Here is a 27,992-nt window from a genome sequence, read left to right on the forward strand (position 1 = left end):
AAAGGGAATGAGATGGGTTAGGTAAATTCAAAGCTAACCAACCTTCTATCACTAGTTTTCTAATGATTAGCATACCTCCTTGAAGTGCTGAGCTGACCCGAAGGCGGGGACCTTAGGCCTTTATCCAGCGTTTAGTTTCCTTGTGGGCCCCCAAAGAGTCAGTGCATTTCAGCAAAAGCAACTTAGAAGTCTGTCTTATGCATTTTCCACCCTACCCACCATTTCTGACATCAGATGTGTGAGGGTGTGAACCTCTCAGTCACATGAAAACCACTTCCCACTTAGATACCATCCTCAACTACGTTCTTGTCACCTATACTTCTAACTGGATGAACATTAATCTTGACTCTCCTCGAACTTGTTTCATTTGCTACCGTGGTACACAAAACTGAGAATATTTACAAATTCTAGTTTATTGATTCTGCTTTTTCTAATAAATGTAAATAGCCATACAAAGGACGGATGGAGCAAGGCACATAGAAAAGGGTTCGGTACTTCCATGCCCATTCTTGTGAGCCTCCTTGGAGATGCCACTGTGTGTTCCACTGCGTGGATGGAAGTTGTCTGAACATTGTATGTTGAGGATTTTATGAAGGCGTTAGTATACAGGCATGGGTAATTAAATCATTGACCACTGGTGATCAATTCAACTTCAGTCTTTTGCTCTTCTTACCTCTTACGAGGTTGGGGACTAGCCTGAGAGTCCCCAATCTTCCCATTCTGCTTTGGCCATGATCATGAGCAGCCTCCGTCTTAAAGCTATCAGGAAATCCCCCAGCCAGCACTCTTGTCATTAAAGGCAGTCTTAGTGTTACAAGACTTCCAAGGCCTCAGGAATATGCCAGGAAACTGGCAGGAAAAAGTGGATATACATCTATCTACGTATGTGTATAAATAAAGTAGAATGCGTATATTATGTAATCACTCTGTGTAACCATACCACACCAGAGAGAAGAACATCGTAAAATAATAAAATTGATCAATGTCTAAAACTGAAGAGCATTAAATTCCTGTCTATTGATATCTAATAGGAAATACTCAAAATACATGAGCAAATGGATGGGACAGAAAAGAGAAATAGACATATCTACAACTGCAGGATGGCGGAGGAGAGCTCCTCTCTTTTTAATCAGATGATCAAGTGGAGAGCGTGTCAACAAGGATGGAACAGTCGCAAACAATGCCATCAATCAACTTGACCTAATTAACATTTACAAAGCATTCCACTCAACAGTAGCAGAATACAGGCTCCTCTTCTGAGCTCGTGGAATCTATCTAATGAGACAGGCCATATGCTGCACCGTAGAAACAAACTTACATTTTATTTGAAATGATTCAAGGTAATTTTTTCTGATCATAAGAAAACTACAATGTGAATAAATAAAAGATACAGAATTTACTAAATCCCCAAATACTTGAAAGTGAAGAAACTCACTTGTATATAATCTATGAGTCAAGGATTTAAAATAAAGAAGGAAGGCGGTATTGGGTGCTAGTGGCTCATGCCTCTAATCCTAGCTATTCTGAAGACTGAGGTATGAGAATCAGCATTCAAAGCCAGATCAAGCAGGAAAATCTGTGTGCCTCTGATGTCCAATCAACTACCAAAAACCCAGAATGGAGGTGTGGCTCAAAGTGGTCCAATCTCTAGCCTTGAGCACAAAAGCTCAGAGACTGTACTCAGGCCCCAAGTTCAAGCCCCAGGACTGACAAAAAAAAAAAAAGTAGAAATATTCTGAATCCAACACTTACAGTTTGCATCTAAAACAATACTTTGAAGAAAATATGCAGCATTGGATGCTTATATTAGAAATGAGAAATATCTCAAGTCCACAATTGACACTTCTGCCCTAAGAAAATTTGAAGAAAAGAAAAAGGTTGTGTGAAACTTATGTCTACCAGAAGGGAGTAATTAATAAATAGAAATAAGAAAGTAAATGAAACTAAAATTAGCTTCTTTGTAAGGTCAATGAAATTGACAAAAAGCCTTGCTAGACTAACAGAAATTAGTAATAAAATCAAGTCTTGTAATATCTACCAAAAAGGAGAGATGCACTCAGGATAGTTTATGATGCTAAAACATCCCTGATGCTCAAATTGGACAAAAGTGGCAAGAGAACCAAAACTACAGATCCATTCTCTCTCCATGAACATATACCAAGTATTGGAAGGCAATCAGGCAATATATGCAAAGTTTATGTATATATATATATATGAAGTTTATCCTAGTAATGATACAAGGCCAGCTCGTTATTAAAAAATTAGCATAACCCACCATATTAACCAAGCAAAGAAGAAAATTGTATCAATAATGAATAAAAATTAAATTAAGCATCCATCTATGATTTCAAATAAAAGCAAACAACTTTCAACAAACCAAAAACAGCTAGGTGCTGATGGCTCATGCCTGTAATGCTAGATATACAGGCTGGACAGGAAAGTCTGTGAGAATCATATCTCCAACTAACCACCAGGAAACTGTTAGTGGCTCTATGGTTCAAAATGGTAGACTACCTGGCTTGAGCAAAAAGAACTCACAGACAGTGTTTGGGCCCTGAGTTCAAAGCCCAAAACCGACCCCCTCCCCCAAAGAAACCAAAAATAGAAGGGATCTTCCTTAGTTTGATAAAGAATTGCTATAAAAAATTTCAGGCAAGGGGCTGGGAATATGGCCTAGTGGCTAGAGTGCTTACCTCTCATACATGAAGCCCTAGGTTCAATTCCTCAGCACCATATATATAGTAAACGGCCAGAAGTGGCGCTGTGGCTCAAGTGGCAGAGTGCTAGCCTTGAGCAAAAAGAAGCCAGGGACAGTGCTCAGGGCCCTGAGTTCAAGTTCCAGGACGGCCAAAAAAAAATTGCAGGCAACATCATAATAACCAAAGAATGAAAACTGCTAGGGTGGAGACCATGGCAAAGATTTGACTTTCCATAGCCCCTACCAATCATTAAAGCTCTAGCCATGATAGCAGGTACACAAATGAAATAATACATACTCAGACTGGAAGCTAATAAATTGCTATCTGCTTATGGACAACAGAATTGTCTTTCTAGAAAAATCTCAAAAACTTACAAAAGTGGAGTTCCTTCACCTGAGGAATTCATTAAACATGTTCACAGTGCCCAAGATCAATACACAAAAAATAGTCCTTCTTATCATAAAGAATGAACAAATAGAAAGATCTATGTTCTTAAAAAAGAAAAGCATTTCAATGAATGCAAAAGCAAAAAAAAAATCATTGATACCTCACACATTAAAATGAACTCAAAAGGACTTTATATTTGAATGGAAAATATAGAATTATTCATAAATGATAATAACATCAGAGAAGGATCTGAGGATGTTGGTTAAATTGACAAACAAAAACAAATTTCTAATACAATCTACAAAGCAGATGAATCTTGAACATGTCATGTAAATGAAAATATCTAAGTGCAAAAGATTACATACTGTGTGCTTCCATTTATGTGGAATCCTAAAAGCCACACCACCATTTCTTTCAGAGGTCCATAGTTGTTAAGAGTGAGGGATGATGGGTAAGATTTGAGTAAGAGTGAGGGATGATGGGTAAGATTTGAGGACCAAAAAAAAAAAAAAATGCAGGTAATTTTCTTGACAGTGATACAATTGTTTTATATTCTGATTGTGCTGAATAATTGGTCAAAATTCACAGAATTATTCACCAAAGATGACAAGGAAAATTAATTTCATCATATGCACTTTTTTTCTGCTGGTACTAGAGTTTGAACTTTAAGCTTCGTGCTTGCGAGGCAAGTGTTCCACTTCTTGCACCATGCCTCCAGCCATTTTTGCCTTGGTTTGTTTTTTGAAAGAAGGCCTTGCCTTTAGCCTATCCTGGACTGTTTTCCTCCTATTTGCATTTCCCACTGTCGCTGGGATGACAGGCCCCTACCCTGCTTTTTCTGTTCGACGGAGTTCTGTGAACGTTGCTGCCTGGGCCGCATAACTCCGAATCTCAGCCTCCTGAATAGCTAGGATTACAGGTGTGAGCCATGGGCAGCTGTAAGCATCTGAGAATCCGTTTTTCTTTTATCTGGTTGGTAATGTTGGCCTTTCCACTATCTTCCCAAGTGATCGTGAAAGGGTCTCACATCCCTTGAGATTCAGCTTTCTTAGATGTTATATGATATTATTAATCTAAGAGTATCAGCCCATGATTGAAAGTACACCATACAACCTACTTTGTGTTCTCTAAGTTCTGCTGCACACTGTAACAAGTTATTCAACACTTCATAGAGCAGCTCTCAGCCCTACAGAATATCTCCACCATCATTATCATTATCACCACCACCACCACCACCACCATCACCATCTCACCATGATCAACACTGAGCTGTCTACATCCTCTAAATTCACTGGATAATTCAGTTTTTTCCATATTAAGAAACTCCTTGAAGAACATACAGAACTATACAATTATTATTTCTTCCCTGAACAGTTTCCAAAAGAAATTAAACACTTGAGGGGAAAGTATATACTGAGTTTTTTACCCCTAAGGAAGAATAAAATCTATAAAGACTTAGGAACAATGAAAATACAATTTGCTAAACTCTCAGGACTCTATATTCTGTCATTACATTGTATATAAAATACAGAATGTGATTATTATTATAAGTTCTTGAAATTATTCATTTTAATTACACAAGTTATGGGATAGATTCTCAATACAGAGCAGAGATCCCTCCTTCCCAGAAAGCAGAACGCAGCGATCAGAAAAGACTGTTGCAGGTTTGTACCAGAATTATAGGCTATGAAATTTAGGCTCGTAGTTATTCCATTTCAAAGTCTTTCTTTGGACCTCAAAACACAATACTTCAAGGAGCAGCACCTTGGCATGCTAAATAATTTGAACTGAAGTAGACTGGAAAGAGCCCAGACCCATCTTCATCTTCTCCAGCTGCCAGTCTCTTGACCACTGATGAGCCTAAGGAAGAAGTCCTCTTCCCCAAGGCAATCATAGAAATTAGACCTCGGCCTCAAAGAAAGCCATACACCTTGCAAAGATCACTTTCTCCCTTCTACTTCCGAATTCCAGAGGGGTCTGGCTCCCTATCAGAGAGGAAGACGCATAGCACAGAGAGATGAAAATAAATAAGGAGGTTAGAAGGCCTTTCCACAACACACTGTACTACCCAAAGCAAAGGTTCTCAGGAGAAAGAGCTCCTTGGCCAGAGAATTTTCTGGAGTCCACTCACCAGGCAGGACCTGGGGCTAGCAAGCACCGAATGGAGTTCTACCAGCTTCAGAAAGGCTTTCCTCTCAGGACATCTCTGTGAGACCATGGCTCTGGGAGCCACAAGTTAGGGTCTGGAGTCGATTCCACCCATCTGAAGCAACCACGGGGTTGCGAGATGATAGCTAGCCTTGCCTTTTCAAATCTACGGGGCAGGCCCTCCTTTCAGCATTGGACTTCACGCCTACCACCCACCCCAGTTCCTCCCCGCCCTGCTTCACCTCTCAGCGTCCCCAAACCACAGTGACACGTGTTTATTTTTAAATTTACAGTGAATTAAAACTAATTTTGTTTGGAGAATCCCGTGACAGTCCTTGGAATAATGAGAAAGACCCTGCGGTGTCACAAAAGCAGAACGGGGACCGGTTGGCTTGTGCTGTTGCCATGGGGATCCGCTCTGGTGACAATCCAGTTCTGGAGACAGCAGGAGAGAGAGGAGCAATCTCCAAGCGGCTGCCAAGCAGGCGAGGCAGAGGGGAGAAGGAAAAACACCAGAGCAGCCCAAGCTTCGCCTTCCCCTGTCTACCAGGCAGCTTGACACAGGAGGAAGAAAGAAAATCAGGTCTGCTTGTGTCTGTTCTTCTTGGATCTATGTTTCAGAATTCAGTGCAAAGAAAAAGGAGCAGCTAGGAGGAAGGACTGTCTTCCAGGGTCAATGTCCAAGCTTAGTCAAGCCCTGGGGGTGATTAGAATTCAGAAGGCCCGGAGCTCCTCTTTCCAGAGCTCCAGTTCCACCGTGGAGGTGTATTCTATTTCCCCCACTTTAATTTTAGCATCTACACTCCAGCAATTTGCATTTAAATGTGTTGTCAGAGAGCTTCCCAAAATCTTTAATAGGAAGACTGATTTGCATTTTAATATGCTGTTAAAGAAATTCAAAAAAAATTTTTTGCTGCAAATACATATTACCAGAGGAATGGCCACCCTTAAAGAAATTATAATTACCTGGGTACAATTTAAACTGCTGGCTTTCAGAAGCACTGTGGTTTTGTTGGACCTCCTCAGAAGTTCTTGGAAAATGGTAAAATGAAAAATAAAAAGGAGCCCTTTCTATACAGGAGGCCTTACAGATAGAATGGACACCCACAGCACAGAACTCCCAGAACAGAGAGGCATGATACCCCAGGAGATTCGCTGGGGTGAGATCCAGCAAAGATAATCACAAGGAGGGAATAGCAAGATGAAACCTTCCTTGCTAGTACACTCTCTGCCCTCCTTATGGTTAAAATATGAAATCTAGGTACCAAGAGAGTAAGACCTTACAACATACAGGGTAAATGTTAACTCCCCCTATTCTCATTTACAATTTTCATAAATATAATCATGATCTTGGAAAACACTTCAGTGCTTGTGGCTGTTGGAGAACTACTAATTAGGTCATAATGTCACATTCTGAATAACTTCAAAAAGTGCATAATATATTATTCTATAAAATATTAATATAATGATGTACATTATGTGCATTTGTGTATGTATGTGAGTGTATGTATGTATAAAGTTACCTTAACATGACATTTGAAGATGTCTTGGATCTAGCCCCCTGCCTACTTTGCCTATTTATTGCACTATTTATTATCCAAGCCCACAGTAACCTATAACCTAACCAAGCTAATTCATTTTTATATCCCTTGCCTCCCTTCCTATCACAAATGATAAGAAGCCATCCATCTCCATGCTAATTTTCGTCTTCCTTTGATGTTGGAGGAAGAAGAGTGAGACCAGGAACAGAAGGTGCAAGAAGAAGAACAGAAGGAAGAAAAAATGATGGAAACAAGCAAAGGAGGAGAAAGATAACATAGGAAAAGGAAAAGGAGACTTTTGTTCAGAAATTTAATGTGTTGGGGTTTTGTTTTGTTTTTTTTGGGGGGGGGGAGTGGTTCTTTGGTTTGTTTGTTTTTGCCAGTCCTGAGGCTGAACTCAGGGCCTGAGCACTGTCCCTGGCTTCTTTTTGCTCAAGGCTAGCACTCTACCTCTTGAGCCACAGCGCCACCTCTGGTCATTTTCTATATATGTGGTGCTGAGGAATCGAACCCAGGGCTTCATGTATAGGAGGAAAGCACTCAACCACTAGGCCACGTTCCCAGCCCCCAGAATTTTAATTTTTGAAAATATTTTAATCTTTTTAAGATGCTCATGTGAGATTATTTTTCCAACTTTTACTGTGTTAAAATAAGTGACAAAGAGGCTGAGAAGAATAGTTAAAGAAAGTGTTCAGTGTCAGTCAGCTCAAAAGTAGTAGAGCTTCATTCCAAACAAGGGCATCCGACAAAGCCCATCTTCTGTGAGGATCTTCCATTTTGGAAATGGGAGTAGATCGTTTCCTGATGTAGCCACACTTTCCTTCCAATTTTATCTTGTAATCAGAGAAATACATTTCACAATTAATGCAATCCCAGAATTTGTCAAGGAAAACTAATCAGTGAAATGAAATGCACTGAACCAATCTCATACTTAAGACCTGGAGGAGGTTACATGTCATTGACATAGGACAGGGTCCTTAAGGCAGCACAGAAATGAAACCAAGATCTTTCTCAATGGTATTTTCCCAGAAACAAAAACAATGTAGAATACTGGCTGCTAAGAAAAAATAACAAATAGAAACCTGTGCTTCTCTGAGCTCACAATACTGTGTGTGTTGCCTGTTTAAACTGACCCAGAAGTTGGCCAATAGGTGGCCAATTATGAGACTGTATTACAGATTTTTCTCCAAGTAAGGAAGAACGTATTATACTTTGGGGAAGGAAGCTCAGCCAAAGCATTCATAGGCTTCGATGTAGCATTATTTTAAACTCCAATAGGTCCTTGATTGCAATGTTCTTGATGAAACAGTACCTAGGCAAATTACAAAGCTGTAGAGAATTGAAAAGTCTCTGAGTGAACTTTTGGGGTAATCTCATCTCCTGGGGAACTGCGGGGTACCGTCCTCGGTCCCCTTTTGTGGATTGGTTACCACTGCCCATTTATCTTGAAAGAGCGCAGCTGCCAAGGAGAGACAGAATGCAAAGGAGAAATCCAGTGAAGGTGTCCCCCTGAGCTTTCCAGTGTCCTCAGACAGACCAAAAATAATAATAATAATAATAATAATAATGTAGGCAGTGGCAGAAGATGTGTGTGTGTGTGTGTGTGTGTGTTTCTATGTCTATGTCAATGTCCATATGATCTAAATCTATATCCCCACTTCTCTCACTTCTTATGCATAAATGGAGAGCCTTTACGGAGGGCTTCCCTAATCTCTTACAGGCAGATCACAGGAAGAATCACCCTGGCATTTGAATATCAAATATACCCCGGGGAATTTTCTGTTTCCTGATGTTTCTATCCTCTGGCCACACCGAAGATCCTGGTTTTGAATCTGAAGGATCAGAGTTTTCTTTTCGGATATAAAAACCTACTTGAGACTAGTTAACTTCTGTAAGAGGAAATTACTGAAGCATTCATGTTAGACATATCTAGCTTTGTGTCCTGGTCCTCTTCTTATGAGAACTTGGGACATGATTTAACAATGCGGAGAAGAAAACTAAGCCACCAGTGAGAAGTTATTGGTGGTTATACTGTTGCATAAGGGTTGTTGTCAATATAGTCAATGTGTGTTGTTATGTTTTGTTACCTCTCTTACCTGCTGGTGAGTAAGGGAAGAACGTTGTGTCATGCTAATGTCCTTCTGCTTTAGAAAACATATGTAAACATACATTTGTGAAACCTGTGCAGTACTGTTCTTTCAAGTAGGTCATTAGCCTCTACCTGTAGCCTTGATATAGGACTAGAACCAAAGCTGTTTCCTCTCACTGAAAACTAGAACACAACGCAATCTGCTGCGGTTCATTCTTCCACAATAAGGAAGTAAGCTTGCGATTTTGCATCTCTGGTAAGGTTAAGGGAAAAAAAAAAGCAGAGGTTTAAATACACAGATCCCCAAACTCATTTTACTATATACAGTTTATATTACATAATTCATTTACAATATAATATGTTATTATAGGCATTTCTATTTGGCAAAGATATGCCTTAAATTATTTCATCAATATAGGGCTAAATATTATATGAATACCAATTTTGAGTAAATAAACAACATAAGTACATAAAGGAAAATTTGATACCTCAAATTATTCTAGCATTGTTTTCAGTAAGGAAAACCACAGTGTTTTTCTGATTTTATGTAAATCAGTATGAACATTTTGACATGTGAAACTGTCGTGTTCTAAAAGAACAAAGTGACACAAAACACATGGGAAATGTGCTTGTTTTGTGTGGTATTCTATGTTTATGCTCTTGTGTAATTTCAAGGATCATATTCAACAAGGAATGTGCATGTAAAAAATATTACAAGAGAGAAAAAAGCATTATCATATGTGATACGTCTATTTTCCTAAATTGTTTTAATTTAATGTAATTTCATATGAACATTTTCCAATAAACAGTTACCCTAAAGATGGATTCAACAATAATAGGATACATGTATATTTCCCCTCTGAATTTATAGGATGAGCTAGGTGCCAGTGGTTCATGCCTCGAATCCTAGCTATTTGGAAAGCTAAGAATGGAGGATCACAGTTTAAGCCAAACCCAAGCAAAACACTTTATGAGGTCCTCTGTAATGCCATCGTTGGGTGAAGCAGTGTGAGCCTGTTACCCTGAGGTATATGGGAAACTGAGATCGGGTGTGTCATTTCAGGCCACCCGAGGCAGAAAAACCCATGACACTGTGGACTGAGGGTGAGCTGGGGGATATACCTATTATGCCAGCAATGCGGGCATCAAAGAGGCAGACTGAGGGGCAGGTATGCCTGGAAGAAGGCAAGATACTCCTCTGCAAACAAAACTTAAAAACCCGTGTGTGGCTTGACATTAAAACTCCTGCCTAGCAAACGCAAGGCCTTGAGTTCAAACCATAATACTGTGTGTGTGTGTGTGTGTGTGTGTGTGTGTGTGTGTGTGTGTGTAGATAGATAGATAGATAGATAGATAGATAGATAGATAGATAGATAGATAGATAGATTTGGAAGGTAGTTAAGTTTAGGTCACTTTATAAAGGTAGAGGCATCATGATAGTGCTCTTGTGTGAACAGCGAATGAGAAGTGCATTTTCTCTCCACTAGGTGAAAATACAGTGAGAAGGTAACCATACAAAGCAAGCAAGAGAGACCTGATTAAGAACCCTGGTCCCCTAATATTGGCTTATCAGGGTCGGCAACAGTGAAGAATAAATGTCTGTTATTTAAGTTGTCCACTGGGTGGTATTTTGTTACAGTGGTACAAGCTAAGGAAAAAGGAAACATTGGCCTGAGCTGCTTTTCAAATTTGTGGTCACCTCTAGGTCAACTTCATTTTTTTTTTTTACCCAAATAACTCTAGAACCTATTTGAATCTTATGTTTTTATTGCAAAATAGTTACTAAAGTTGGCGTGGTGGGAGCCACTCGGGAAATAGAGGCAGAAGAGGAATGCGATGGTGACCAACTTGAGTAAAGCTAGCCAGAGCCGAGCATAAAAACAAAATAAAAACCTGAGCCCTGGCCGCTCATTCCTAGTATTCTAGCTTCTCCGAAAGCTCAGATCTGCGGATCACAGTTCGAAGGTAGCCTGGGCGGACAAATCCGAGGGACTTTTAACTCCATTTAACTACCAAAAGTCAGAGGTGGGACTGTGTCTCAAGTAGTAGAGCACCAGGTTTTACTGAAAAGGTAAGAGACCGTGTCCTTGCCCTACATTCAACTCCCAAATGCTGGCATAAGAAAAATTAATAATAATAAGCAAAAGGGCTGTGGGACGCAGTGCAAATGGTTGAGAACTTCGCCTATCATGTGCGAGGACCTGGACTCAATGTTAGACCTGAAAAGAAATTGAAATTAAGCTTTATATACTGGGAAAATGACCGTACTTGGCTATAGAGAGAAGTAAAAATAAAATTAATACTACAACATTACATTTCAACCAACTATTTTTTTCTGCAGTTTCCAGTTCTAAAGTTAGTTTGCTTTAAAAAGAAGATTCTTAGCAGGACAGAGAAGGATTAAAGATAATTAAGCATCGTTCAGATAGGGTAGCTCAAGTGGCAGAAGGCAGAGGGTAGCCTAAATGGCTACAGGCATGGTTCAAGTGGTAGAGCCCTTGCCTCAAAAGCACAAGGCCCTGAGTTCAAGACCCCATACTGAAAACAAAGGTAAGCATAAAGCTGAGTTTTTCTTTGTGGCGATTAGAAAGACTGGAGGAAAAAAATAAAAGGAGAACTGTGAAAGTATAGATAGGTATTGTTTAATCTTCATCACCTGCAAACAAGTCCTTTCTTGTAATGTCTCCTTAACTTTGGGAACCCTTTTTTCTCTAGGAACTCAGGCAAGCCCCTCACCTGGGGGTGGGACTTCACCTTCTTCCACCATGAAGACAAGATGGCACCAGTTTAACCCAATTCCCTATCGTCCACCACTTGGCCATCAAGATGGCACCTGTTAGACCCAGTATCCTTATTCCAAGGTGACCATTTTTCCAAGTTCACCATAGCCAGACCATCTTTACACATGCTTCCTAACAGAGTTCTTAAGGGTACCTCTTTTTCCACTCAAATGTTTCCTGACCTGGGACAGCCCATTCTACAGGTAAGTGATCGGTGATTCATCTGTCTGTCGCTTTTTTAGCTCTCATTCTGCACCTGGCTCTATAATAAGACTGTAAAGGTAAGGTCAGTCAGACATTCATCTAACTCTAGAATAGATGATCAAGGCTAGGAAAACTAATGACAAAAACAAAGTGAGCAGAGTCAGACTCAAGTCTAAGTGCTGCTGGAGTCACAGGATGAAAACAGTGAATCAGAGGACCACCCCACAAACACACAAAGCGAAAAGACCTGCTTATCAGTAATTTAGAGCTAAATGAATCAATCAGCTGCAAAGAACCAGGCAGGTGCTCTCAAAGCAATGCTAAGTTCTTAAGTATTCAAGAGACTAGTAGTGTCATAAAGGTTAAATGAGAACACTGTTGATTTTTTATCTCTTCACTTTCTATAAGACTTAAAGCCTGCTTTCCACAGTGAACCATCTGATATGTATAGGCAGGCGAAAATGTCACAAGCAATGATACCCTACATAATTTGTTAGTTTTAGAACCTAAATCTTATTAATATGTATAACTGTCATTTGCTTACAAATGGAATTACTAACAAATATAAATTAGATCATGTTTGTTCCTGACTTAAAAATCTTTCACAAGTTGATTATTATGGTTAAATAATTGTGCACAATCCTTTCCACCCACCCTCCCTCCATGGCCTCATCTCAATCGGGCCCTGGCTCACTACACTTGGGCCATATTCTACTAGGCCAAGTTCTTCCCCACTTGAGGGCTTACTTCGGTGTCTTTGCCCAGAGCCAGACCTCCCATGGTGCTTTGAGAGTCTGTCTTAGCTTCATGTCCCATGGCTTAGTGAAAATGCGACCTTCCTCACGAGTCCACTCCTCCCCACCTTGCTCAACGCACCAACTCAAAGCATGGACCACAGGCATCTATTTCCTGCTCCTTGTCTGGTCTGCCTTTCTCATGAAGGAGGGGCAGGCTGCAGTCTTTCCTCTGGCTAGCACAGAGGACACGGCCTTGATACACTGATTAGTAGAAGAGAGAACTTAAAGTGGATTCTTTATTCTGAACAACTCCACAAATATCTTTAAACCAGTCATGTCCTGTCTTCACTCACTTTGGGAACCATATTTCCCTTTTTCTTGTTTTTGTTGGTCCTGGGGCTTGAACTCGGGACCTGAGCACTGTCTCAGAGCCTCTCCGTGCTCAAGGTCAGTGCTCTAGCACTTAAGCCACAGCACCACCCTTGGCTTTTTTGAGTAGTTTATTGGAGATCAGCGTCTCATGGGTCCTTTTCTGCCCCGGCTGGCTTCCAACCCCAAACCTCAGACTCAGCCTACTGAGTAGCTAGGATTACAGGCCTGAGCTGCCGGTGGCCTGGCCTTTTGTTGTTGTTTTCAGCTTTTACATCAACTTTATTCATAGAGCCAACCTGTGTGAGTTAACAACCCGCCACATTGCCAACTGTTAGAGGAATCGTATTCCTTCTTACAGGTACCGAAATCTCATATTCAAAAATGAGTTCTGGGTTGCAAACGATGGTTTACTGTTTGCACCTGTCTGTAAGGCTCTGTTACAAACTAAACAAAGACACACACACAAGTGCTCTTTTTTTTTTTTTTTGAGGAGAGAAAGAGAAGGGAAAGACTGAATTCTGGGTTTCCCAGAATGTGGGTGCTTGCTGTGCTGAAAGCTAAGAGGAGGCCCTCTGCACAGATTAAATAAGAACGTTCTCTGTCTCCCAGGTGGTGCTGGCCAAGGGAGGCGAAACGCCGGATCTGCAGCGAAGCAGCAAGGTATTCTTCCACTTTGAACATCCATTTCCAGATTTCACAAAGGACATCTCAGGTGACCTTGAAAAGCCGTTGAGGTAAATTTCTGTGTTACTGAAATGAACCATCGCTTTGGAGAGAAGTGATGAAGCTTGTTAATTTACATTTGTAAAAACACTTTGAAATCTCTGGATGAAAGAATTGCTACAGACAGGTACAAAAGGCTAGGTAATGTATTGGGTCAAATTCTACCCTTTTCAAGAAGCGGAGAGGCATCTGGAAGGCTTGAGAGCACTTGAGGGGCATCTCCGGTGCATTATTTTTCAAATTAATCTTCTAAGAAAGGCCCCAAGTTTCCGTATATGGAGTGTTTTAATCCCATGTACAAGTTATTCATCTAATAATTATTTTCTTTTACCATTTGTCTTCTAAAGTTCCAGCTTTGTATAAAGGGGATTTTTTTTTAGATTTGCCTGTGAGGGTTGCTTCCTGTAATTCTTTAATTTGTTAATTTTTACCCTATGTCGTTGATATTCATGCTCCTCAGCCTGACAGACTCTGTGGCTGAGTTAATTGAGACACAAATGGGGTCATTTAATTCATTTCAGACAGATATTTACATGCTATGCACAGGTTATTAAAGTAGATTCAGGAAGAATAAAAAAGGTAAAAAAAAGTTTCCAGTCAGTGAGTTAATTATAAATTCATTTATAAAAATGATAATAGTTACTTAAGACATAATACCAATAGTCTAAACCTTTTTTTCCCTTAGGATAATGATCTCTTTTAGGAAAATAAATACAGACTCAAAAATAAAACGCTAATTGTGAAATTGTCAAGGTGAAAACCAAACTTAGAACACACACAAAGAGAGAGGGAGAGAGAGAGGAGGGAGAGAGTCAGAGAGAGAGAAAGAGAGACGAGAGAGAGAGAGAGAAAGAGAGAAAGAGAAGAATCTCCTTTTGTTGACATCTTGCACCAATTATACACTGGCAATTATACCCAAATGACCATATAATTTTCTTTATGTGTCACTTGACCTTATTATTGTGTTTTCTTTGGGAAAGGGACAATAAGCTATTTTATTCCTTGCTATGAGAAAGAGTAGAAACCGTTTTATTTGCCTGGCTGTGCTGAGCCCTTTTATTTAGAAGAACTGCGATCCTTATCCCATTCAATGGATCTAGATAAGAAACTTGTCCTGGAGAATTGCTTGTTCAAACAGCTGTGGATTTCGATGTTCTTTTTCTGATCATCAAAGTTTTGAATTTTTTTTAAAAAAGTTTTATCGCTGAAGTCTCTTTTACACATGGAGCTATAAGAGAAAATGCTCACAAATGGCTTTAGAAATTGGGATTCCTTCTCGTTTGCTCATACATAAATGTAGAGGAACATCCGCCTAGACCACTAGCTGCCCCACCTCATCTTTCCCCTTTGTGTGTGAAAGCTTCCTCAGCTTTGGCACTTCTCACCCCGAAAATGCTGAATACTTGATGCTTACTGGAAAAAGGTCATCTAAAGTCCCTAGGCCTGAGGCCTCATCCGCAAGACATGTAGAGCACTTTATGGTGTGCTAGAAAACACCCTTACATCATTAACTTCGTGTGGGTGAAGTATCCTGAATGGAGACTAAGGTACTAGTAGGAAAATGTTTGACCTATCAAAACAAGTAGCTTCTCATTGACCAGAAACTCTTCCTTAGCTTTCTTTCGTTTTAATTTTAAAGTTTTATTGTCAAGGTGATGTTCAGGCGGGGTTACAGTTACATACACAAGGTAGGGACAGGCTACCTAGTTGCATTGGTTTCATTAATAAAGGGCCTGATGGGCTTGACTTGGAAGAAAGGAATTCATAGTATGGTCAACATCACCTACTCAGTCAACAGCAATTATGTATGGGGCATCCACGGAGTATAAAGCATTTTTATGATGCACCTGACAAAAAACATCTTCCTCTACCCAGGAGGTTATACTTTAAAGAATGACTGACAGATATTTCTCAAGAGAGAAGCACAAATGGCTCAGAAATGCATGAAGAAATGTACTTGCTCACCGGGCTTACCAACAGAGGAAGTGAAGATCAAAATAAAGCACTTACTGAGGCTCCGCCTCACCCTGGTCAGAACTGACTATCATTGAAAACAAACACTAACAAGTGCCAGCAAGAAAGTGGACGTGAAGACCTACTGGTGCTTTCATTGACCTCTGCCTCCTTGCTCAGACCCCTTCTAAGCCTGGTGCCAAATTCACCCCCTGGCACACCCTCCAAACCTTTTGTTGTTCCATATGAATTTCTGGGTTGCTAAAAATAGGGAACGCTTCACGAATTTGCGTATCATCCCTGCGCAGGGGCCATGCTAATCTTCTCTGTATGGTTCCAATTTTAGTCTATATGCTGCCGAAGCGAGCACTCTAGTCTATTTTGATCACACGGCATTGGTATATGATCCTAAGTAATAGTATCTATGTTTTCATTACACAACACATTGGTCATAGATGGAGCCTTGCTAACTACTATCTTTGTAGCAAAATGGAGGCACGAAGCCTACTAGCATCTTTTATATATTCACTTTTTACCCTATAACTTTTATATATTCACTTTTTACCCACTGTCATCTCCATATTACTTACTCCAACATTACTGAAATCTAGAATGTTGCCTTCTTGGAGAAAAGAAACTATTCTATACATGTTTGATTCATGAAAGAAAAAAAATAATCCTAAGTAGTATAAATGTTGAAAAAAGATGAATACTCAAGGGACAGCTAGATGAATTGACATTCCCATAGTTGAGCAGTTACTATGGTGATCGCTTCTCTTATCTATATTCAGCCAATGTAGGTCTAATTCAATTCTTGAAGCTTAGTGGTGCAGGTATATAATATGTCTTGTCTCATACTCCAGCCCCAAACCTCAATGCTCAGCATGAGAAGCTGACTGAAAGAGTACAACAAAATACATCTAAATCTCTACCAATAGCTCCACAGGGTTGGGAGAGATGAGGGAGAAAAATGAAAGGGATTACATTGATCAAAATTCATTGTACTCACAAACTGACATGTTGAATTGAAACCTCTTTGTATAGCTACTTAAGGGTTATAAAAATGAAGTAAATGGAAAATTAAAGTAGCTCCATAGTAGAAGGAGAGAAGGTATTGTTGTTCAGAATTATTTTCGAATTTGCAAACATAAAACACATGTGTTTTTCTTAGTAGTCCCCTAGCTATGGGCATTCTCAGTTGGATTGGTCCAGCCTTGTAGATAAAAAGCACTTAATCTTGCTATTAAATTCTAAGAAACCTTTTCTTACAATTCTACAAAATCAAGGCTCCTCTGGTGGGGGAGGGGTGTGTGGCAAGACAGTTTTTGAAAAAAAACTAATTCTTTAAATTCAATCATGGAATACAAATAAGACATTATAAGTGTGTAATTCACATATAAAGTAGAATAATGAGATAAAAAACAATCTTGGTGACTATGATCGATATAATACATTATAAAAGGCAAAGTTGTTATAACATTGTTCATCTTGCATATTCTGATTTCTCACTAATCCCCACTCGAAAAGACTATAAATGGATTGGAGATTTTAAGATATTAATATACATCTTTTCAAGTTCTGTACATGAGCTGTTAATCATGCCTATTATCCCATCCATTATTCTACCCAGTGTATAATCCACTGAACACTCCTATTTGTCACATACAATAAGATTAAAGTCCAAACGTTTCTAGTAAACAATCGCTTCCTTTAAGGTTCACGATAAATGGTCCCCCGCTTGCTTCTATCTCTGGACACTAGGCCCTTCAGAAAGGATGTCATGTTGCTTTGGTAGTGCTGTTAAGAAGGAACTTCTCTCGGGCTGGCCCCAGGTGAAGTCAGGCAGACTGTCACTATTAAAAGACTCCCTGGAGACTTTTTGAAGGTCTCTCCTGCTAGACTTTCCTGTTACTGTTCTTACGATTTCAGTGTGGGATATAATGAACCTTGTGCAAGAAAAACTTAATCTATGGTGTTCCTGAGTGCCAAACCCAGACAGATTCACCTGAGCAGCTATTCTAATAATTCTCTTAGCACCAGACTTTGCCGTTTTGTTTTAATGGGATTTAAAAAAAAAGAAAAGAAGTATGTTGTTTTGAATGAAGTCATGATGTGTGGAATAGTTGAAGAGTTTCTTTGGTTGGACTCCAAATAATAAGAAGAACATGTACAAGGCAATACGCGTATTCCTTCAAAGAACCATCATTACACATTTTGGTTTTATTTTATTCAAATGATGCTGGGCCTATTCTCACTGACAATACCCAGTTCAGTTGAAGGAAGGAGGTAGTCAGAACCAAAGATACTGGGTTCAGTTAAAAAACAATAACAAACATAATTTCATTGTGTCTCCATCTAATGAAAGTACCCCAGTACAAACTGTGGAAGCAAAAATGTATATAGTATCAATCAAGTGCTTATAGAATTAATATTTAATTTTGACATTTACTTCAATCAATAAGTTGTTGATTGAATCCAGGTGCTGGGGCATGTCTCTAGCTACTCAAGAACCTGAGATCTGAGGATCAAGGTTCAAAGCCAACTCTGGCAGGAAAGTCCTTGAGACTCTGATGTCTAATTAGCCACCAGAAAGCCAGAAGTAGAGCTGTGGTTCAGATGATATAGTGTTAGCTTTGAGGAGAAAAAAGCTCAGGGATAGCATCTATGCCCTGAGTTCAAGCCTCAGCAAAGGAACACACACACACACACACACACACACACACACACACACACACACACACGTTCGTTGACCTCATCCAACTCTTTCATTTTCCAATTCTTCATTATCATTGTAAAAATGATGTGATATGCTGTAAGGACTTTCTTTATTGTTTCTAAAAATCGTATGATTGCTTCAGATTTTCTTATTTACTAAATGTTGACCGATTGACATGCCCCCGGGATGAACGAAACAAACTTATTTTATAATTTGAGTGGCTTTGAGAAACTAGGAAATACATAGTTTTCCAAAGCCAAAGGCATTTGCTTTGGCCTTTTCACTCAATATAAAAGAATTGCAGAAGAGGATAAAGAAACGGAGTAGACATTTCTCCAAAGAAGACAAACATAAATAACCAGTGGGCATATGACTAGATACTGAATGTCACTAGCAATCAGAACCACGCAAATCATAACCATGAGACACTATTTCACACTTTCAAAAATGAATATTATCAAAAGGCCAAATGTTAACATAAAATAGACGATACATATTAGAACTCTTGCATACTGTTTGGTAGGAATAGAAAACCGTGCAGCCTCTATAGTAAACAGTATGGAGACTCCTCAAGAAACTAAAAATAGAACCACCATAGGCTCCAAAAATCCAACAACAAATACCTTTAGGTATTTATCTAAAACATTGAAATCCGGATGGGGATATGGCCTAGTGGCAAGAGTGCTCGCCTCGTACACATGAAGCCCTGGGTTCGATTCCCCAGCACCACATATATAGAAAACAGCCAGAAGTAGTGCCGTGGCTCAAGTGGTAGAGTGCTAGCCTTGAGCAAAAAGAAGCCAGGGACAGTGCTCAGGCCCTGAGTCCAAGGCCCAAGACTGGCAAAAAAATAAAATAAAATAAAACATTGAAATCCATTCAGAGGAAGGAAATACCTGCACTGCCACAGTCAAAGCCACACTTCACAAATGCTAAGCCAACCTGAAAGTCCTTTATGAGATAAATGAATAAAGAAAACATGGGATACACAAGGATTTATATGTTCATATATATGTAACCAGCTTATATGTGATGAAGTTCTAATACATGAGACATGTATAAACCCTGTGGAGTTATGCTAAGCGGAATATGAAAATCATAGGACAAATGCTGTATGCTTCCCACACATCTGACACATCTAAAATAGTCTAAGTCTTAGAATCCTGGTGGTTACCAGGAGATAGACGTGGGGCATAAACGCACTCAGGGAAGATGGCTAAGCCCTACAGCCCTGCACCTTGTGCCCATGGTCAAAAACAATGTAAAACTTAAACATATGTTAAGTGATGGAGCTGATGTGTCCTTACTACGTGTTTTAAGAGGCAGAGTGAGACACAGAAGAGGAGACTCATGCACAGAAAGAGAGACTGAGAATTCAATAGAAACATACTTATTGCTATTTCAATAAAACAGACTTCAGCAAAAGGAAGAAGATCTGCTTCGGGTTTTGCCACCACCTCATTCTCAAATGCAAGAGAAGTATTTCCCGTGTAGGCAGTACGTGTTAGAATATGCCTTTGCCCACTAGGTTCCTTTCCTCCGGAGGCCTATCAGGCCTTAGATACACAAGTCAGTAGACAGCGGGTTGGTACCCTAGAGATGCTGAGCCTTCGCTGCCTGCTGCTTCCACATCCCAAGGGTGCATCCAGGTGATGGTGACAGTGGAAAGCACCAACAACAACTTTCCTCATTGCTTTAATCCCAGGGGGGCATGGGGGTGGGGAGCCTAAAAGCTCCTTGCAAACTTCTAAGCGTAAATCATGTTTTCCAGATTAACCTTTAATTTTAATATTCACACACACACACACACACACACACACGCATTTAATCTCTCACAGTCAAGTATTTCCAAACAGCTACACTCTCCACTCGTAATTTAAAAAAACAACAACACATACTCTATTAGAGAAAAGTCTGTTATTAGTCTCTCTCCATTAAACAGGTGTGATAGTATATAATTTATGAAAATGATAGATAGATGCTCATATAGCCCTCCATTTCAAAACAATAATCATGTGATTGTCCTAGCCACGCATCAGAAATGTGTTCACTTCTGAACCAAAAAGTGGGGAGAGGGAAACCCAAGCAGTGAAGTTATCTGAAGTCATTCCTTTCTTTTGAAAAGAAATCCATTTAGTAAGCTAGCGATGCACTTGATAAACAAAGATATAGCAAGTACTTGGCCTTGCACGAGTCACAATTGTAGAGCTCATGAAGATAAAAGAATATGCAACTAGGTTTGAGGATGGCATATATGCAAATGAACTACTTCAATCGGATACATCCTTATTTACTCTCCCTGTTCACCCTCCTTGTATCCTGCCTTACATTCCTCTCATTTAATTGTAGTGTGCATTTATTGCACTAACCTAAGTCTTACCTAGCTGCAATATATTTTGAAATTATCATTCCAAATTTTCTTTTACAACTTTCTTCTATGTAAATTTCATGTATTGAAAGCAGAGAACGAATGGGCACCATTTAAAAACGTATGTGTGTATGTGCGCTTATTGATCATAAAGGCTCACATTTACTGACCAAGTGAAGTGGCCCCCAAACTGTGTTATGCATTTACATAAATATATCATGAACAGAATTTCATGTCATAATCTACCTAAGTATCATAAACCCTTGTTGCATAAGGAAACAATGGTTTCGAAGGTTAAGTATCTTGTCCAATCCACCCGTAGTCACAATCGAAATCCAAGTCAATGTGACTACAAGGATCCAGCTTTTAACTGCAGGTTCTGGGCTGTATCTATTTCCAGACACAGTTGCATTACAATTATTTGTGAGTAAGTGTAGATTTCCATAATACACTTGTACTCCTTTGAACTGAGACTAGACTTCACATCTCTGAATCCTTCATAGAACACAGAATACTTTACTGCCTTGCCACAAACTTTCAGCACAATGTAAATCCTGCCTCTGCAATAAATAAAGGCAAAGTAAACTGTCAATTTGGGGATATCTAAGTCACAAATATCCTGGAAGGAGCCTCTCTTTCCACATCTCTAATAAAGTATGTACTTTTTAATTTGCAAATCAGTAGGTTAACACAGAAGCCGATAATTGTAGAGAAAGCTAGTGTGCAGTGAATCCTCTTCATTGCTCTGCCAGAAATACACAAGGTGGAAATGACTTGCAACTCCTCACCTTTGTGGAAAGTGCTGTGGTTTGTGGAACATAGTGATAGCATCCATTAGTTCACTTGTCTCAAAGATTATAAATTCCCCCAAGAATGTAAAACAGAGTAGAGTTTGAAAAGAAGAATGTATCTTGGGGGATTTATTGTGCTCCCCAATATACCAGCAGTATCCAGACCCTAAGACATATCTATGTAAATTAAAGAAACGTATTTAGACATACCAGAGACAGGAGATATGAATATATCTGATTTGAGTTCTAAAAATGGACAGTGATTAGCGTCAGCAAAATTGGAGACCACTTCTAATTTTATCTGACCCATTGGGTTATATGCCGCTGTGTTTCTGAGAGCAAGTGCCTGTGGGTATCTGTAAAGAACAAGAATGGTATGTGGAAAGAACAGGGCCTCAAAGTCAAATGCTATGGGATCAAGGTCAGGTCAGACTGTCACTTAAAACCAGAGTCAATGTAAGGAAGTTAGCTGGTCCCTATAAGTCTCATTTTCAAATGCAAAATGGACATGGTCCGACCTATTGATTTTGTATGATTGATATAAAACCCACTTGGAACGTTTTGCAGAGCGTAAGGTCTCCAACATGATGCATTAATTAATCATCGGAGGCAAAATCATAGCCAGTATAATCATTTCAGGAGATTAGAAGTGTTATAAAGATAATGATTACAAGAGAGCTTTTCCAGATAACACATGGCCTCAAATTGAAATAATCATTAGGAGCCTCTAGTACAGAAAAAAAAATAATGAATGTATTCCAGAGAGAGAGAGAGAATAGCAACTTCAAATTCTGGAAACCAACTGGATTTTGGCATGTCCAAGAAACCCTCCAGGTAAAAAATATTGGGACAACCTGTATAATTGAATTCTTTCAAAAGACGTTAAATGTAATGGAATAAAATGTGTAAGACGGAACTTCACTGTAATTGCCTTTATTTAGGTTTTAAATACGAATTCTGGACGTTAAGGAATTGAATGTAGGATGTCATCCATGAGATCTTCACACCCTTCAGCTGTAAGAAATCAAATCACTAGCTCAGTACTGGCTAGTCACTATCGTAACGTTCTACCTACCTGGGTATGTCCTTTCGAGTTTATGTATTAGCTGTTGCTCTACAAGGTAAGTCAGACTGGCATTACTTACTGGAGCAAATTTGAGGGCTGTGGTAAATAATTTTATGGCTAGCTGATACCCTCAGAAATTCTGAGTTGGTTCCCTATTTAATATTTTGCTTTACAAAATATTTTATCATTCTTCTTTCATACCCAGAGCTTCTAATGTTATCTTTATCAACACCTGATTGAAATCCATACTAACGTCACTGATTTAATAAAAAGCACATGTGACCTCTGGCTCTTCAGGAGTTTAATATATGCAACGACGTCTCATTTGATTCTCAAATCCACCATAGAGGGGCGCTTGTTAGCAGTTTCACCTTTCCTGATAAGGATTCCTAAAATCAAAGCGGTATAATGTTAAAGCTAGGATTCTGACCACCTCAGATCTCCTGGAAGATTTGATTAGAGAAGGTGAGGGGCTGAAAATTGGGACTACTTTTGAGGTCTCACTTGAAAAGACATCTGAAAATAGAGATGCCTTTCCAATCCCAAACCAAACCAGATTTGGAAAACTGGGATACATGGTAACCTGACTGAAAGTATAAAAATGGAAGTCAATTAGTCTAATTCTGTAGAGCTGCTTCAGCAACCACTCATTTTTCCTTTATCTTCCTTTTCATTGCTTGTTCTTTCTATTATAAAAGAACCAGTTAAACATAGACTTGCCAGTTCTCAGTTTATCTATACAATGTGATTTAATACTTTATAACTCAAATTGGCTCTTAATGCTCCCTATTCCTGTACCGTCACAGCTAAAATAAAAGCAGGCATCAACCAGGCCTCATTACAACTCCGGTGTCGGTAGCCTTTCTGACCCAACCATCTCTTTTCAGAATCCATTGGGTTTCTGTCAATTCCAAATGCAATTACTAAGAAGCTGGGCTGCAATTGTATGAGATAGAAATTGGATTCCTGAGTCCACCGGGGTAGTAAAGCCCTGGAGATTGCCCCTGCTATTTTGGGGGGTATACCAAAGTAGCTAAATACCATACATAGATCAGTCTTTGAAGAGATGAGCATCTGTCTCCAAATCATCTCAATCCCTGAATTTGGATTAAGGTAACCCAGGAGTGCTAATTCCACTAGGCTTCTGCTAAAGCAAAAGTAAATATTCTCTAGAGGAAGACAATTTTAGGCCGCGTTGAACGCTGACATTTTTCAAGCAGATATAGAATTAAATAAAAATTAACCAGGTAGACGAAGAAATGACACAGTGGATAATAGAGTTTTTAAATGGTAGTATAAGCAAAAGCACATGAAACGCAATTGAAATCATTAGATACTAGCCATTTTAATATATTTAAAAAGGCAACAGATATGATAGGAAAATCTTGACAGAGAACTGAAAATTGCTTTAAAAAAAGAACCAAATGAGAAAATACAGTAATCAAAATAAGAATTTTATGAGTTCAACAATAATAATAATAGTAATAAAGAATAATGTTAAGAGTGCAATAGATCCAGTTTCACTGAGAATAACCCAGAACATAGGTCAATTGAAAAAAATCTAAAATAAGACATAAAAAGAGAAGGTTTAAGAAAATAGAGAGCAAAATAATTTAAGTGTAGGAGATTACTGCAGAATAGAAGAAAACATCCTAATTTTATCACCAATGTATGAAATGGCCTTGTTGGAAATGAAGAGAAAGCTTCGGAACCAAGCTTTTGAACTAAGTAACTTTGTGAGAGAATCCATAAAATGAAAAGAAAAACTTTTTTTAAAAATTGGCCATGAGTGCTTTATGCTGGTTGTTAAAATTGTGAACTCTAGAATTGAAAATTAAGCAGAGATGGATGGCAGATTTCTAATTGTTGGAGTAGGAGCTTATAGGTAAGCAAGAACAGGAAGCTGGGACAATCCACGTGGTAAAACTCATGTTGTAATATAGATACAAATGGTTATAGTATCTATGTAACGTATTTATGTACTGTGTGATATTTGAAATATTAAATATGCATGAGGTAGGACATACAAATATACATTCTTGGTCCATTGACAAAGAAGGCTGAGGAACAACACCACCTTAGCAGAAATGAGCACCATAGCCCCAGAGTCTTGATTTCTCATAACAATATTACAAACCTAATGTTACAGAATAACAGAAACCAAATTCTCTTAGTGAAATGGCTAAGTCTAAACCTGGTGCAAGAAATAACCAAAATAAACCTGGAAGACGTTGTGGAATCAGAAACTCTCTGTTTCTGCAAAACTAAACGAAATAATACAAAACAGTAGTATTTTATTGTAACTCAAAGTACAAAATAAATATCTACAACATAAATCAACGATTGAATACATAAGTAACTAAACAAATAGTGGAGAACAGACTAATCCCCATGCAGAAGTATTCAAGTAATGCATGTATATATTCTGTCTTTGAGGAGTCCATCTTCTAAGAATGATACTTTTAATGGAAAAGAGTCCCATAATCTCTGCTGGTAAACTGGAGTAATGGTGCATAATCCCTAACTAATTAAGAAACTGTCTGGGATTCTAAAAGTTAAAGCAACCTGCCTTCTTTTAATATATCTTCATATTTACTAGGACAAATTTAAAAACATCAAACACACTGCAAAGACAGGTTTCCCTTTAACAACAACAACAAAATGACAGTCTTCAGATTGTCAGCTCTACTTCGGAATTCATGAATTTCAATTTATAAATAACTTTTAGGGAAGGTAGCTAAAGTGAGGTATACTTTCTACCACACTATACTATACTATACTATACTATACTATACTATACTATACTATACTATACTATACTATACTGAGGGGAACCGTTGGAGTCTCCACTCCTGTTCTACCACAGACCTGGCACGAGTTAAATGAGGCAAGACATTGAGATGAGATTTTTCTCACATTTCATAGATCTCATGGATTCATGGGGGCTTTGTTGGGGGATAAAGATTAAATGTAATATTTATTTTATAACTGAATGGACATGAGTTAAGATTTCTTAGCTCTTTAAGCCACTCCTTCATAAGTGGAAACGCAAATGTTCAAATATTTATGCTTCATAAGCAAAACATGGGACCCTGAATTATTGTACTGTGTTCTTTCCTGCCACCAACTCACGATTCATTTGAAATCGGGTAACCAGGAAATCAGTGCATTTGAAGGGAAACGATAGCAATAAAGTCTGTATTCAAAAAATCCACTCATTTTATTCAGTCACAAGTCTTATTTTTTTTGTACAAAATTAAAATATCCACCAAAGACCATGACTAATGGACTCAAATAAAAATATTATGCCTTTAATTGATCAGATTGCAGTTTCCAGTTTGCACTGTGTGTGAAAATTCCAAGGCCCTGGTGAACAGAGTGATTCTATTGTAATATCCCTCTATTTCCCAACATGATGAATGGCGCTTATGTAAACTTCACCTCAAGCCCAACAAAAGCTGTTGGGTCAGGTTTTCTGCCTTGTACTTTAATGCCCTTGAAAAATGTGTTGAAGACATGAGCAAAGGTCACAGGGGAATTGTTAATATTTGGAATACCTTCTACTCATTTAGAGCTTTTATTCTGATGCCAAATCCCCAGGCTATCAAAGCTGAGTATCAGACTCAAACAAAATCCAAAAACCTTTCAGAGTAAATTTCAGAGGTGAGACAATTCAAGCCGATTACCCTTGGCCCACACTGGCCATTGCAGCGATGTGGAAGGTTAAAATCAGGCTGATGGTGGATCCTATCAGCCCAGGTTTGAAAAAAACAGTGAGACCTCATCTCCTCAGAAAAAGCTGGGCAGAGTGCTATATTGCCTATCAACCACGCTACTGCTGGAAGCACAAATCAGAACCGTTCTGGCTTGCCTGGACTAATCTTCACCCTATCTGAAAAGTAACCAGAGCAAAAGTAGCTGGAACAGTAACTCATGTGATAGAGCACCAGCCTAGCAAGCAGCTGCAGCCCTGTGCTCAAACCCCAGTACTGCCAAACATACTAGAAATAAATAAAGAACAAATGCAACATGCATCATTGAATAGGGGAATTCTGGCCAGTTCTGCGATGCATAGAGGAATTCTGTCCTCTTTTACGGTGTAGCTTTAATGTCTTGGAAGGGCATGATATAGTAGGAAATGCTCACTCCTTTCCCCATTCTCCTCTTAGTATCCTCAACCCCATGCCTTTCAGAGTTACACCACCACTTTATCTTCTCACTAGCTTAAGCAATCTAGGGGCATTGAAGTGGACTTTCAATGCATTGTGCCATTAACTATCTCAGTTAAGAAGCACTGAGAAGGGAAGGTCACTTCCCTGACATCCTTCCCAAAGAATGCATAACTTCAACCGAATCATAACAACACACTGGGAAAACTCATATTGATAAGCATTAAATGAACTGACCAGTAGTCTTTGGAAGCATAAAGCTCTGAAAGAACAGGAAAAGCTAGAGAATCTCTATAGACTCAATGAGACTTTAGAGACAGGATGATCCACTATACTATGGAGAAATGAATTGGGTTCTCCAGCAGAAAATGTACATTAATGATAAAGTTGGTAATTTTTTTAAGGGCAAAGGGTAAACCAATGCAACAGTGATACTCACAAAACACTATGTTGAAAATGAACTTTACAACTTGGGTGGGGGAGGTGAATGGGTGGAGGGAAGTGGGAGAAAACTAGGGAGGGGGTAACAATGTTTGACAAGAAATGTACTCATTACTTTACCTATATAGCTGTAACCCCTCTACACATCACCCTTACAATAAAATAAAATAATTTTTTAAAGTTTTGTACCTTAGATAATAATATTATACTAAGAATAATTCCTTGGTTTGGATTTAATTATGTCAAATGTTGACCTAAAGGGAGTCTAGATATGGGGTATACAAGTATGCTGTATTGTTGTGTTTTTTTTTCAATTCTTCTATTAGACTGGTGTCGAATCAAAATTTCAGAACTTAACTATTCAAAACACAAAGAAAAAAAAACCCACATGGTGGTAAAGAAATGATAGAGAAAAGGAGAACGAAGATTCTGATTTAAAGAGATGCTTAAGAAGTTTCAGAAATGCTGACTAATTCTTGAGAATCCTTTGGAACTTTTTCGTGTCAATCAAGTGACAGTGACATAAAATGGGAGTAATATGGGCATTAGATGCAGACATGTCTGAGTCTGAAGCTTGATTTTACTACCTGACATTGGTGCATCTAAAGTACTCTTACTTAATCTCTCTTAACCTCCATTTTCTAATATGCAAATTAGGGCTGTTAATTACATCAACTTCACTTGATTGTTAAGAGGAATAAATGGGATAGTCCCTGTAAAGACATTAGCATATATTTAGGGTACAGAGAGCCCTTCATAATAAATGGAAACAACCAAAATGATCTGAGAAATGAGCAGTACTCTGCAT

At 38.8% G+C, this 27,992-nt stretch overlaps 1 protein-coding gene and 2 non-coding genes across 3 annotated transcripts in view; all 3 read right to left on the reverse strand.

The window, feature by feature from the left end:
* The window catches only part of Kctd16 (potassium channel tetramerization domain containing 16), a 224,789-nt gene that overhangs the window by 168,639 nt on the left and 28,158 nt on the right, over positions 1–27,992 (reverse strand). The window lies entirely within an intron of this gene.
* On the reverse strand, positions 13,299–13,428 carry LOC125340253. Its single transcript, XR_007208732.1, has one exon. It is a non-coding gene; the product is annotated as a small nucleolar RNA SNORA40 (small nucleolar RNA).
* Positions 15,897–16,003, reverse strand: LOC125340221. Its single transcript, XR_007208705.1, has one exon. It is a non-coding gene; the product is annotated as a U6 spliceosomal RNA (small nuclear RNA).

The sequence above is a fragment of the Perognathus longimembris genome, chromosome 22 (genome assembly GCF_023159225.1).
Source record: "Perognathus longimembris pacificus isolate PPM17 chromosome 22, ASM2315922v1, whole genome shotgun sequence".
Taxonomy (NCBI): Eukaryota; Metazoa; Chordata; class Mammalia; order Rodentia; family Heteromyidae; genus Perognathus; species Perognathus longimembris.